The 12,650-nt window shown below is 38.5% G+C and overlaps 1 long non-coding RNA gene across 1 annotated transcript; it reads left to right on the forward strand.

Annotated features, from left to right (window-relative positions):
* The first annotated feature begins 10,941 nt into the window (after positions 1-10,941).
* Positions 10,942-12,224, forward strand: LOC145657546 (uncharacterized). Its single transcript, XR_014123301.1, has 4 exons — positions 10,942-11,115; positions 11,332-11,373; positions 11,479-11,616; positions 11,974-12,224. It is a non-coding gene; the product is annotated as an uncharacterized LOC145657546 (long non-coding RNA).
* The last annotated feature ends 426 nt before the right edge of the window (positions 12,225-12,650 follow it).

Genomic DNA, 12,650 nt, shown 5'->3' on the forward strand with positions numbered 1-12,650 from the left:
TCTCTCTCTGTGTAAGAGATTAATATCTCTGTTGCTGTGCAGCTTCCTGCTTGATCAAGTTGGTCTTCTTTTTTTGCCTTTCCCTACATGTGGACAATAATTTATTGCAGAATTTAAACTATTTAATGTAATCTATTTACTAATAACTTTTCATTCCATTTCATTTGTTTTCAAATGCATAGTTACATAGAGTTGTAATAATAATTCATATGTATTCATGATGCGTAAATGGATAAAAAAGATCAAATTGAAGATGTAAACGAAATTTGACCCTTATATTCTACCACAACTTCAAGCTCATTATGTATTTACAGCCAGTCACAGTCATCCAAATATTAAGAACTGAGGAATTTATCTTTAAAGCCATTCAAATTAGCTTTTGGTTTGTTGTTTTTTTTTTTGTTTTTTTTTTGACAACACAGCGATCTCTGCTGGAGACCTTGTGGAGGTGCAGATGTTAACATTGAATTCTGAAGTACTTCCTTAATATGAGTCCTGTGGTGGATTGTGGGAGAAGGCCGATTTGTGAGCTACAGTAAGAAGGGATGGCACAGCTAAGCAGTGACAGTTTTGACATGAATTGCTAGATTCAGAAAAACCGAGCTCAGGAAAACTGTACCCAGGACCTGGAGAGAGTCGTGCCAGCGCAATGCTGTGTGCTACACAGCCTACATTCTTTTATGGAGTTATTAAAGATGAAATTGTCTGTTCTGGAATGACTGAGAAAAAAGTAAAGCTTAACATTATGGGTGTTGCAGTAGTTGTAATGGTTTTGGTGTGGGGAGGGCGGTTCCCCTCATAACATAACAGTCCATAAGTTGTAATGATTTCCCCCATGAACTATTTCTCTTCACATTGGATGTGTGATTTTCATCGCACAAATATCTATGACTAGATTTTACGCCACCTAGTGGACACACAGATCACAAGTACGTTCTGACATGGACAGCTGTCAGATTGTGGGGTTGGGGGGTTTGCGGGGGGACAGTTCTGTTAGAGGGAAACCTATCGTGTCTAGCTGAAAAAGTGCACAGATAACAGTCACCCAGGTGCGAAGACTAGGAAAGGAATGACAGTGATGTCAGGAAGGCGTGCTGTGACTTCCTCCACAGGCGAGTATCATCACACCATCTGAGCAGAACATAAGATAGTCGTGCCCGAAATAACCACGGAGCATAAAGCACTGCAAACTAGACGAATGAAACCATAGAAACAGCTAGCGTTAAGGCTTCCTACCGGCAGAGGGATACAGTAATGTTATGGCATGTTTTATTGACTAACGATGGCGTTAACCTTTATGCATATTAACACCCACCTTGGGAATGACTTTGGACATTTTCAAAGGCTATACGTTTCCTGTGCATAAAGATTTTTATAATACGACTGGGGTTCGGTCCTTTATTTTATGTAACAATAGAAACAACACGAAGTACCCCCCCCCCCCCCCCCCCCCCCCCAAAAAAAAGACCTTGTCAAGAAAACCCCTACCTTGGTGAATTCCGCTGAGTGTACATTCGTGGGCAGAGGGGATGGAATACACTGCCGGCTCACCACTGTTACAGATGGTGTTATGACAAGCAAAAAAAAAGTGTCAATTCAAAAAAAAAAAAACCATTTCAAAATGAGTCAGTATGTCAAAAGGTGCATGAGTGTGCACATATGCTGTCTTCCCCAGGCAACACAATAAAGAAGTAGACACAGTTTAAAACTTGAGATATTATGAAAAATTAACATGCGATTTGTAATTGGGGGCCTAGGCCAGTAATGCGTGGCCTGGTGTATATAGAACACCAGTTATAAAACAAAGAGTGACTTCATATACAAAATCACTTTGAACTTTCACTGTCTATTGCAGGCATCTGCAGGCAGGTTCAACCAACCTAAACCCATCACACTTTCATCGTGCTATAGCAGTTTCTGGCCAACAGAGAAGCCATATCAAGTGGCTTCCACAATCTTGTTTTGACAAGAGCAATTAGCATCTGTTTGTTAACTATGGAGGCAGTTTGATATGTACAGAGAAACTCCAATACCAGGAACAAAAAGATGGCTAGTGAATTTTGCATTTGCAAAATCTGGACATCAAAACAAAGCAGAAAGAGACTGAAGCTGTTAGGGAGGTTCCACAAAGGTCAGCGGAAACTTCTCCCTATTTTCTTCACAAAAGAGGCTTCTGCATCTTTCAAGTAATGTCATATAGACAAAAAGTTTAGTTATACACTTTTAAGCAGATATGTGGTTTCCTCAGCCGGCTAAGTTTCCTATGAGAAAACCCATCTTAGAAAAAAAGTGGGATAGTCAACAATGACTTTGCTTCTTGCAAAAAAACAACAACTGTGCATTATGTATTTTTGCAGACTGAATCCAAATATGCTCCCATAATTTCACCATCACCTACAGTATTTTTTGTTCCAGTATACTTGCCTGTCATTATGTATAGTATGGAAAAGCAGTATCCAGGAAAACCCAGTACCCATGTTGGTGGATTGCTGCTGGACTCTGAAGAGGGATGCTCCTGAGGCCAAACATATGCAAAAATCATACACTGCAAATTATAGAAGTATGATTGTGCATATTTTTAAGTGTAAACCAACCTCATTAATGGCTAAGTAATATATACTCACTGGCAACTTTATTAGGTACAATTTGATATTACTGTGTTGGACCCTCTTTTGCCTGCAGAACTGCCTTATTTCTGGGTGGCATAGATTCAACAAGCTGAGAGAAACATCCCTCAGATATTTTGGTCCAAGTTGACATGATGGCCTCATACAGTTGCAGATTTGTCAGCTGCACATCCATGATGCAAATCTACTGTTCCACCACATCCCAAAGTTGCTCTACTGGACTGAGATCTGGTGACTGTGGAGGCTATATGAATACAGTGAACTCATTGTCATGTTCGAGAAACCAGTTTGAGATGATATAATGGGATGGGCATGGTCAGCAACAACACTCAGCTAGGCTGTGGCGTTTAAACGATGCTCAGTTGGTATTAAGGGACCCAAAGTGTGCCAAGAAAATATCCCCCACACCATTACACCACCAGCAGCCTGAATCATTGATACAAGGCAGGACGGATCTGTGCTTTCATGTTGATTATGTCAAATTCTGACCCTAGCTTCTGAATGGTGCAGCAGAAATTGAAATTCCAATCTTCCAAAAACCATGAATGATAGAACAATTCTAAAAAAAAAAATTGGAATTTGTAAAAAGTACCATAAGATCATTTTTTTTAGTTTGTGCAACAAACTTCAAATTCCAAAAAAGTTCACATTTTGTTGCCCAGTGTAATATAATAAAAATAAAAATAATTAAAAAACCCTCATGTCCTAATAATATTTACTATAACATACTTGTTTAGACACATCTATGGACAATGAGTGAAACTGTGCCCAGACCACAATAATGTCTGCTTTTTATACTATAGGACTGAGTTCTAACATCACTGTTACTGAAGAGTCATGCTGTTTAGTGCATCGAGATACTTTTTTCAGAGAAAAATACTGATCGCATCAAGTTGAAGCAAATCAAATGGCTGAAAATGATATGTTGATGTGTTTGAGTAGCGTCAAACATGCACAGACATATGATGTGACTGTTAGAACAAGTTAGAACACAAGATCTTTTATCTTATTTAAGTCCTACATCTGTGACACCTGGGACACATGCAAAAGCCAGTTGTTTGAGTGAAATGTCTCATGTCCTGGACAAGGCATGTCTTACACTGCTACAGCCATACAGCCATACTCTAGTAGACTGCAGGGTCCATGTCCAGATCTCATGCATTTGGCTGTCTGTCTGTGTTGTTTATAGTTTGATGGCTGTCTGTGTGTATTGATTATAGTTTAATGGCTGTCAGTCTGTGTTCATTGTAGTTTGATGGCTGTCTGTCTGTTTGCAATTGAACAGTCTTTTGTAATAATAGCACTCTTGCTGCCTTGTATTTTACATCATTGTAGTGTATCTCTCAATCTAGATTTCAGAACGGACTCTTGTTTTTGGAGGTATCTTAGTTTAAGGGTTCCCCCCCCCCCCCCCAGCTAGAGACACTTATGAGTAGGCAGCTAAAACACTATTTTAAATTGCTCTGGATAAGATAGCCTACTAAATGCCATAAGTGCAAATAATAATAATAATAATAATAATAATAATAATAATAAAATAACTTTAAGAAATGATACTTCTGTAGCATGACACACCAGAAAACCAGCATGAATATTTCAGGTCAGCTATTAGAATTGAGATCAATATAGAATTCAACAGAAAAAAACTTTTCAATGATTTTGCCTAGTAAGGGAACATTTGAAATTGGTTTATACTTGAAATTATTAATAATTATGAGAATGCATGATTTTTTTCAGGAGAGGTCTGATAATAGCTGTTTTAAGACTGAAAAAAAATACTTGTTGAAGTGACTGGTTGACAGTGTGTGAAAGCCATTGAACATTGGTAGGTTGAGAATCGAAAAGGTGTCTAACAATGTGGAGAAGTGAAAACAAAGAAGTGAAAACACTTTAAGAATTCTGTGCACCTTGTCTCACTGTGGACAAGGAGGTCTATAGACAGGTGATAATAATTTGCAGTGCTGTCTCTAATGGAATGTGTTTTTGGCAAAATGTCCATTGGAGTCAAGAGAAATCTAGGGTTATCTTTATGACTGTCGATGAGACTTAAAAAAAGTAGACCTTCTTCACAGTATGGCCAAGGGTATGTGAACACATGAGTTCAGGTGTTTCAGCCCTACCCATTTAGGTGTCTAAAATCATAGCCATGCATTTCCATAGACGAGCATTAGCAGTAGCTGTACTGAACAGCTCAGTGACATTGTCATAAGATGCCACTTTTCTGTCCAAGTCATCTGTAAGTGCTACGAAATGAAAGTGTCAAGGAGAAACCACAGCTCAGCCATGTAAATTCTCAGAGCTTGGCCACCAAGTGCTAAAGCATATAACACATAGAAATCTCCTCTCATCTGTTCCATCACTAACTACAGCCTTCCAAACTCCCACTGGAAGCAACATCAGCACAAGAACTGGACCTTCAGGAAATGGGTTTCCATGGCTACACTGATGCCTAGGAGCCTAAGGTCACTCTGTGCCGAGTAAAGCACGCCGCCACTAGACTCAGTGGAGCAGTGAAAATGTATGTGCTTTGGATTAAGCCCCTTAGTTCCAATTAAGGGTAATGTTAATGTTACCGCATACGAAGGCAGTTCTTATTTTAAATGCACAAATACATGCATCCGACTTTGTAGCGACAGCTTGGGGAAAACCCTTTCCTGTTCTAGCAAGACTGTGCCCCTTTGCACAAATTGAGATCTATAAAGATATGATTTGATTTTATGTGGAAGAATTCCAGTGGCCTGCAAAGACCCTTGACCTCACTGAGTACCTTTAGGGATGAATTATGAACATTGATTGTGAGCCAGGCCTTCCTGTCCAGCATCAATGCCTGACTTCACATATGCTAAAATACTTCCAATGACCTACAAATACCCCACAGTACCTTAGAGAACTCCTAGTGCATTACGACCCACCATGTCATCTTAGATCAAAAGGTGAAGGCTCTTTACTAGTACCAAGAATAAAAATGGAATACAGCAGGCAGAGCCTTTTCCTATAATGCTCCCAAACTATGGAATAACCTTCCTGTAAATGTTCGAGACTGAGACACAGTCTCAATATTTCAGGCTAGGCTGAAAACCTATCTGTACAGTCAGGCATTTTATTAACTTCTTCCCATCTTAGGTAAAGGTGTAGATTTAGGGGTCCATGGGCATTGAGAGTTATGGTAATCTGGGATGTTATGATGCTGTCACTTCACCTCTCTCTTGTCACTCAAGTTTGTTGAGTGAGAGTGGTGGAGTGCTGATGTTCCAGGTTGCACTCATGTCTGTGTTTCCTTCTGGCTCTTTCTTTTTAGCTGTGCTGTGAGTCCATTTTTGCACATTATAGTTCCCTAATTTACACACCTTTGTACCAGGACATGCCTAATCTATACTCTCTTTCTGCCGAGGTACACCAATCCCTGATGTCATGATGTTAGTGAGCCTCAACCCTTCTCAGCTGCAATGGCTACTCCCCCACCCCCTGATGCCCCCTACTGTAGCCCACCCAACCCTCCACCCCAGCCAACTACTACTCCGTTGCCCTTGATGGATGTTCTTTTGCAGGATGGGTTTCAGATAAGTGAACAGAATTTGAACAAGACTATGATCTCTAGAAAACTGGACTAGACATTAATTGCTTGGTTTTTTTCCATTTTATTATTATTTATTTATTTTTCTCTTAAAATTGTTACTATTGTGGTCACCGTGTTCGACCAGAGGAGGATGATGCCCCCCTTTGAGTCTTGGTTCCTCTCAAGGTTTCTTCCTCACGCTCTGGGGAGTTTTTCCTTTCCACTGTTGCCCTTGGCTTGCTCATTGGGGGCTCGGACTTGGACATTTGTAAAGCATCTGTTGTAAAAAAACGCTATATAAACTGATTTGATTTGATATGATTTAATAGAGTTTTCCAGGGTTGAAGTTGAAAATGACAGAATTCTATGTTTCTCTACAAGAGGATGGAGCATGTGGAAAAATGAAATGCATCAGAAGCACTTTAGTTATTGAATCAAATACAACCTTTACTGAGCTGATGCCAGGGAAGAGCTACTCACGACTACCATGCAATTACCATCTGAACACAAGCTAATCTTAGCTGTCCTTTTTTCCCCATTATAGGAATGAAATGGGCTCACCTGTAAGTGTGAATGTGTCTCTGACTGTATTGACATTACAAAGGCAGACATTAGTGGCTTGAGTCACAAGAGCTGGGCCATGCTGTTCATTTTCCTACTATAATCTGTCTGATGGGTGAACAAATGAAATAGAATGAAAAAATAACTGGTGTTTAGGTGTGTGGCCAGTCAAACAACAGGCTAAATATCACGCATCAATATGCATATCACATATATAGGCCTATTACTCAAACTGATGCAAAACCATCTTGCTGACATACTCTTTGATGATGTTCTCACCTATTTTTAAGATGTTTTCTATGATTTGCAACCCAACTTTAGTTTCTCATCCTAAAGATATCACATACAATGTCTCATTTGCTAATACTGCTACAAATTATTGCAAATATTTTTTAAAGAGAAACAGGATGAGGTGTAACTGCATAAATGGAAGTACATATATGAAATTGCTCCTCAACCCACATTATATTTGTGCTGCTTCTGCAAAGCCACAAGCCAGGATTAGGCAGAACACACTAATTAGCCTGAGTCATCAAATATGTCATAAACTAAGGGCTGTTGAAGAAATGAAGAGTTCCTTCCACTGCTAATTTTGTGACTGGGCTGATGTTTCTGCTCACTTTCTTAAATGTCACTGAAACTTTGACAGTATGATCATATGAGACTAATTTAAAACCTTTTAACTATAATCACCACAGTTGAGTGAACATAAACAGAAAATATGGCTGATGTGTGTCGTTGCAGGGCTGTATTGTTCCCAGAGGTCTTGAAAAACGTGAGTATGACAGGGTTCACAATATGGACTCTATGGAATGAGTCAACTAATCCCAACCCTAAGTAGTCATAAATTACACCTATCCCTAATGAATAACCCACCTTTACAACTAATCCCAACCCTAAGTAGTCATAAATTACAACTACCCCTAATGAATAACCCACCTTTACAACTAATCCCAACCCTAAGTAGTCATGAATTACACCTATCCCTAATGAATAACCCACCTTTACAACTAATCCCAACCATAAGTAATCATATATTACAACTACCCCTAATAAATAACCCACCTCTATAACTAATCCCAACCCTAAGTAGTCATGAATTACACCTACCCCTAATAACCCACCTCTACAACTAATCCCAACCCTAAGTAGTCATAAATTACAACTACCCCTAATGAATAACCCACCTTTACAACTAATACCAACCCTAAGTAGTTATAAATTACAACTACCCCTAATGAATAACCCACCACTATAACTAATCCCAACCCTAAGTAGTCATGAATTACACCTATCCCTAATGAATAACCCACCTTTACAACTAATACCAACCCTAAGTAGTTATAAATTACAACTACCCCTAATGAATAACCCATCTCTACAACTAATCCCAACCATAAGTAATCATATATTACAACTACCCCTAATGAATAACCCACCACTATAACTAATCCCAACCCTAAGTAGTCATGAATTACACCTACCCCTAATAACCTACCTCTACAACTAATCCCAACCCTAAGTAGTCATAAATTACAACTACCCCTAATGAATAACCCACCTCTACAGGTAACCCTAATCATAAACAATCTGTGATATACTACAACAATTACTAGTGTTATTTAACCACATCCTAGATGACATGTTATGCATGACACTCAATATGCTGTCCAGAGCGTTCTTTGCGGTTCCATCTAAGACTTGAGAAAATGCTATTCCAGCTGCTTGCTCTGTGGGCTGAACTGAGGGAGACATCGCTATGCTAGAGCCAAACATTTTATTTACATTAAATGTAAATAAGTTTTCTTAACAAATCTTTTTGAACTGAAAACATAATAATGGTAATTTGTTTCAATATTTTTGAAGAAAACATTTTCTTTCACATTTACATTTACAGTATTTGGCTTGAAAAATATATCCTGCAAAGAACCTCCTGGACCTGGCTTATAACTCACTCACTCACTCAGACAGGCTTAGCAGGATAAAGATACTCCAGAAGGGGGCAGTATTTGCAGTCAAGTAAGGGCTCCGTCTAAGGGTATTGATATATATAGATGGTAGCTGCGGGTAGGTGTGCTACAGCTAAATGTTTATCATAAATCTTTAGGAGAACATCATAGAATCAGCTGAAACATGGCAAATCACTATGACTCATTTGTCTCTGTTACTCATGAGCTATTTTTACTATCTATCTATCTATCTATCTATCTATCTATCTATCTATCTATCTATCTATCTATCTATCTATCTATCTATCTATCTATACTGCAATATGAACTGGCTTGCTAACCATGAAACGAGGAATGACCAAACTAACTCATCATGTTAGACATTAAGCTTTTGTTTAATTGACAACCATCATATCAAACTGGTAGCAGGTTATGGGATACACACAGTGCATCAGTGAGACCCAGTTCATTACAATCAGCATAAATGCCCCTGATTGAAGGTGAAATTGTGGACAAGTTTGATTGAAGCGTCAGACAGACTCTGACCTTGCGATGCAGGGGCATATTCACCAGCTGCTCACTTACTTTTACTTCTGTTTTATTCCTTGTTCCTATTCCTGCTGGCCTTGGCCGGCCTAAGAAATATTATTTGAAATACCCACATGCCTTTTCTCTCTCTCTCTCTGTTTCTGTCTCTGTCTCACTCTTCCTCTTTCTCTCTCTCTCTCTCTGTTTCTGTTTCTCTATCTTACTTTTCCTCTTTCTCTCTCTCTATCATTGTTTCTCCATCTCTCTATCTCACTCTTCTTTTTTTCTCTCTCCCCCTCCCTGTTTCTGTCTCTCTATCTCACTCTCTCTTTCTCCCCCTCCCTGTTTCTCTGTCTCTCTATCTCACTCTCTTTCTTCCCCTCCCTGTTTCTCTGTCTCTCTATCTCACTCTCTCTTTCTACCCCCTCCCTGTTTCTCTATCTATCTCACTCTTCCTCTTTCTCTCTCTCCCATTTCTATTAAAATGATATCTACAGTGCATAGTTTGTAGTAACTAACTAATAAGAACATCTGTTTGTTGTTACACTCTTGTGTATCTGCTTCACCGGCCCCTTAATTAGAACCACCTAACTTGTAGGTGGGGGATAATCTACGCAGAATGGCAGCATTGGTGCCTTGTGGGAACTATAGTGTGTCTGTGGTCACACATTAGTCATCTAATATTAGTCATCTAGTTTCTGAGCTGTTGGCTAGTTATTTTTATATGGTGGGTCACTCTCAATGCAGCAGTGACAATAATGTGTTAAAAGCTCCAGAGGTGTGGTTGTGCCTGACATACTTGTACCATTGCAACACATGTATCAGAATGATATTAATGCTCTTAGGGTGTTGAAAATATACCACCATGGAAATGAGATCTGGTCAATGGTGGTCCTTTGATCAGAAACTGACCAGTGATGAATGGGGTAGATGGATGTGTCATGGGAGGGACTAGAGTCTGGAAGTGTACACTTATCAAGTGTGCCTATAAGATGTTACACTTTAACCTAATATAGTGACCACTAGGTGTAGGTGTAGTCCCTACTGAGTCACAGAGTGGGTTTTTTATTCTCTCAGTCACTCAGAAGTGTCAGAAGAAGAAGAAAGGGAGACGTGTAGGCCTTTGCTAGAGGGGTAAAACCTTCAGCCAGCAAAACCAATAGCATAGTTTGGCCTTCTGCCAGCAAAACCAATAGCAAAGTTTGGCACACATGAGAATCCTGCACCTCTGACTTGAAGGAACCCATGAAATTCAGGCAGCACTTGGGCCTAAACAATAGTTTAGCCAGATAGCTGGCACACCACACAGAACCAAGGTACTGATGTAGTGCAGGAGTCCAGGGGAAGAGACAGAGCTTTGTTTGTGTAATGTGCATCTGTATACATTTTCCTTTCCATGCTCCAGCTCACCTGGTAGTGAAGGTACAGCAAACTGTTAGCAAGGTCAAGGGTTCACTTCAGAGGGAACACAAACACTGTCATACCGATAATGATGTAAGTTGCTCTGGATAAAGGTGTCTACTGAGTGCTGAAAATGCTGACTCAGCTATGGCAGAGCATCCTGGATGTGAGAGATGACCATAGCCTTTCTAGATAAGGTCATGGGATGTTGTCCCAGTGGCAAAAAGTGCTGAGTGCTGAGTGCTGAACAAACTTCCTGTCTGGTATGTATAAAGACGAAAACAAAGAGAGAGAGAGAGAGAGAGAGAGAGAGAGAGAGAGAGAGAGAGAGAGAGAGAGAGAGAGAGAGAGAGGGAACATGCGTATGACAATATTTCTCATCGTGTTGTCTGTGAGCTTGGCAGATGATACTTTTGAAAGATGCAAAATCTTCAAGGCAATCAGGCAGGATCTTGAAATTCTTAAAAAACTCAAGAATGAACCAATCAGCTTTGTAAGTACATTTTAAATATTCACTGTTATATGCTATTGTTGTATAGGTATATATTTATACCTATACATTCTTTACATTTATATTATATAGTGGATGTTATTTTTTAAAATATGTACATATTGAGTTTGGATTGTGAATAGGACAGTGTAACGATAATTACCAGACTTAAAAACATAGTGGTGTATTATTATTTTTAAATTCTATTATTCTTTTCAGATCTCTGCCAACTCCCATTTGCTAGTACCAAAGCAAGATAATGTAAGTCATATATTCCTTCCTTTAACAGAACACTTAATTACTACTTTGATGAAAATGTGATGTGGGAAACGTATAACCAAACATGACGTTTCCTTTTGATCACAGCAGTGTTCATGTGACATGATGATTATGAAAAACCTGCAGGACCAGCTACAGAAAGTGAATAAAACCAAACTTTCTGAACAACACAAGGCAGTTGTGGAAGTGATTAAAATAAAGCTAAGTCTTCTGCCACTTTCCATGGTGGGTAACTAATTCTTATAATAAAATATTAGATGTAGAAAAAAATCTTGCATTGTGACTTGGTACACAGTTCAGGTTAATCAGTCAAGAAGGTCTGAGTCCAACAATTCAGCTAATTTACAGAACTCATGGATCCCCAAATGTTCCTTGATAAATACTACAGTAAAATGGTCTATAAGTATGTTCATATTAACTGGTATAATAAGCAATATTTAGTAAGAAACACACTATATTTTATAACCTTAATATAACACCCATGGCCTGTAGACTGACGTAGGGGGGAAAATATGGGTTGGTTATGAGAGTAAAGATCTTACCTTGAATAAATGATAAGATTTCTTTTGACTTTTTTTAAAGGCGAAGGGAGACTGCATGGTCCCATGGTGGCTCAGGAACACATGGAGTTTTTTAAACCCTTACCACAGGTACATCCTGAGATGTCACCAAAATCAATGTAATCACTCTTAATGGGAATAGCTGCTCCATAGACAATTCATTATTAATCATGATAATCATGAAAAATATAAAAATAGACGTGTGAATAATAACATATCAGATGTGTTCTTTAAAAATGCTTAATTATATAATAAAATAAAATGATTAAATAATCCAATAATTTATATATAAATTGTTTCTTTCTATAAATAAACAAAAAAAATATATTATAAATATTAAAATTACATTCATTTAACTTTAAGCTTTGAATATTGTATCTGGGCACATCTTTTAATGCCATTTAGGAATTTGTGAAGATCAACCTTGTCATTTGAAGTGGGGGCCGTGCACTGATATTTCTGTGAACAATACATTAATACATTAAACAGAGCAAAATGATGCTAAATGAGAAAATCAAGAAATGTAGACACTGTTTAAAACTGCTGAAAGAGTTCGTGTTTACTCACAGTAGAGAGTAAACACATCCAAAGATAATATCCTTTCCCTAACATGCTGGAGGCATAAACTTTGCTTGTTAAACTTGGGAAGTTTAAATTGTTTTGTTTTGGTTTCTTTTGGGGCTCTGTAGTGTTAATGTT

Source organism: Electrophorus electricus, chromosome 4 (genome assembly GCF_041902795.1).
Source record: "Electrophorus electricus isolate QZ-2024a chromosome 4, ASM4190279v1, whole genome shotgun sequence".
Lineage (NCBI taxonomy): Eukaryota > Metazoa > Chordata > Actinopteri > Gymnotiformes > Gymnotidae > Electrophorus > Electrophorus electricus.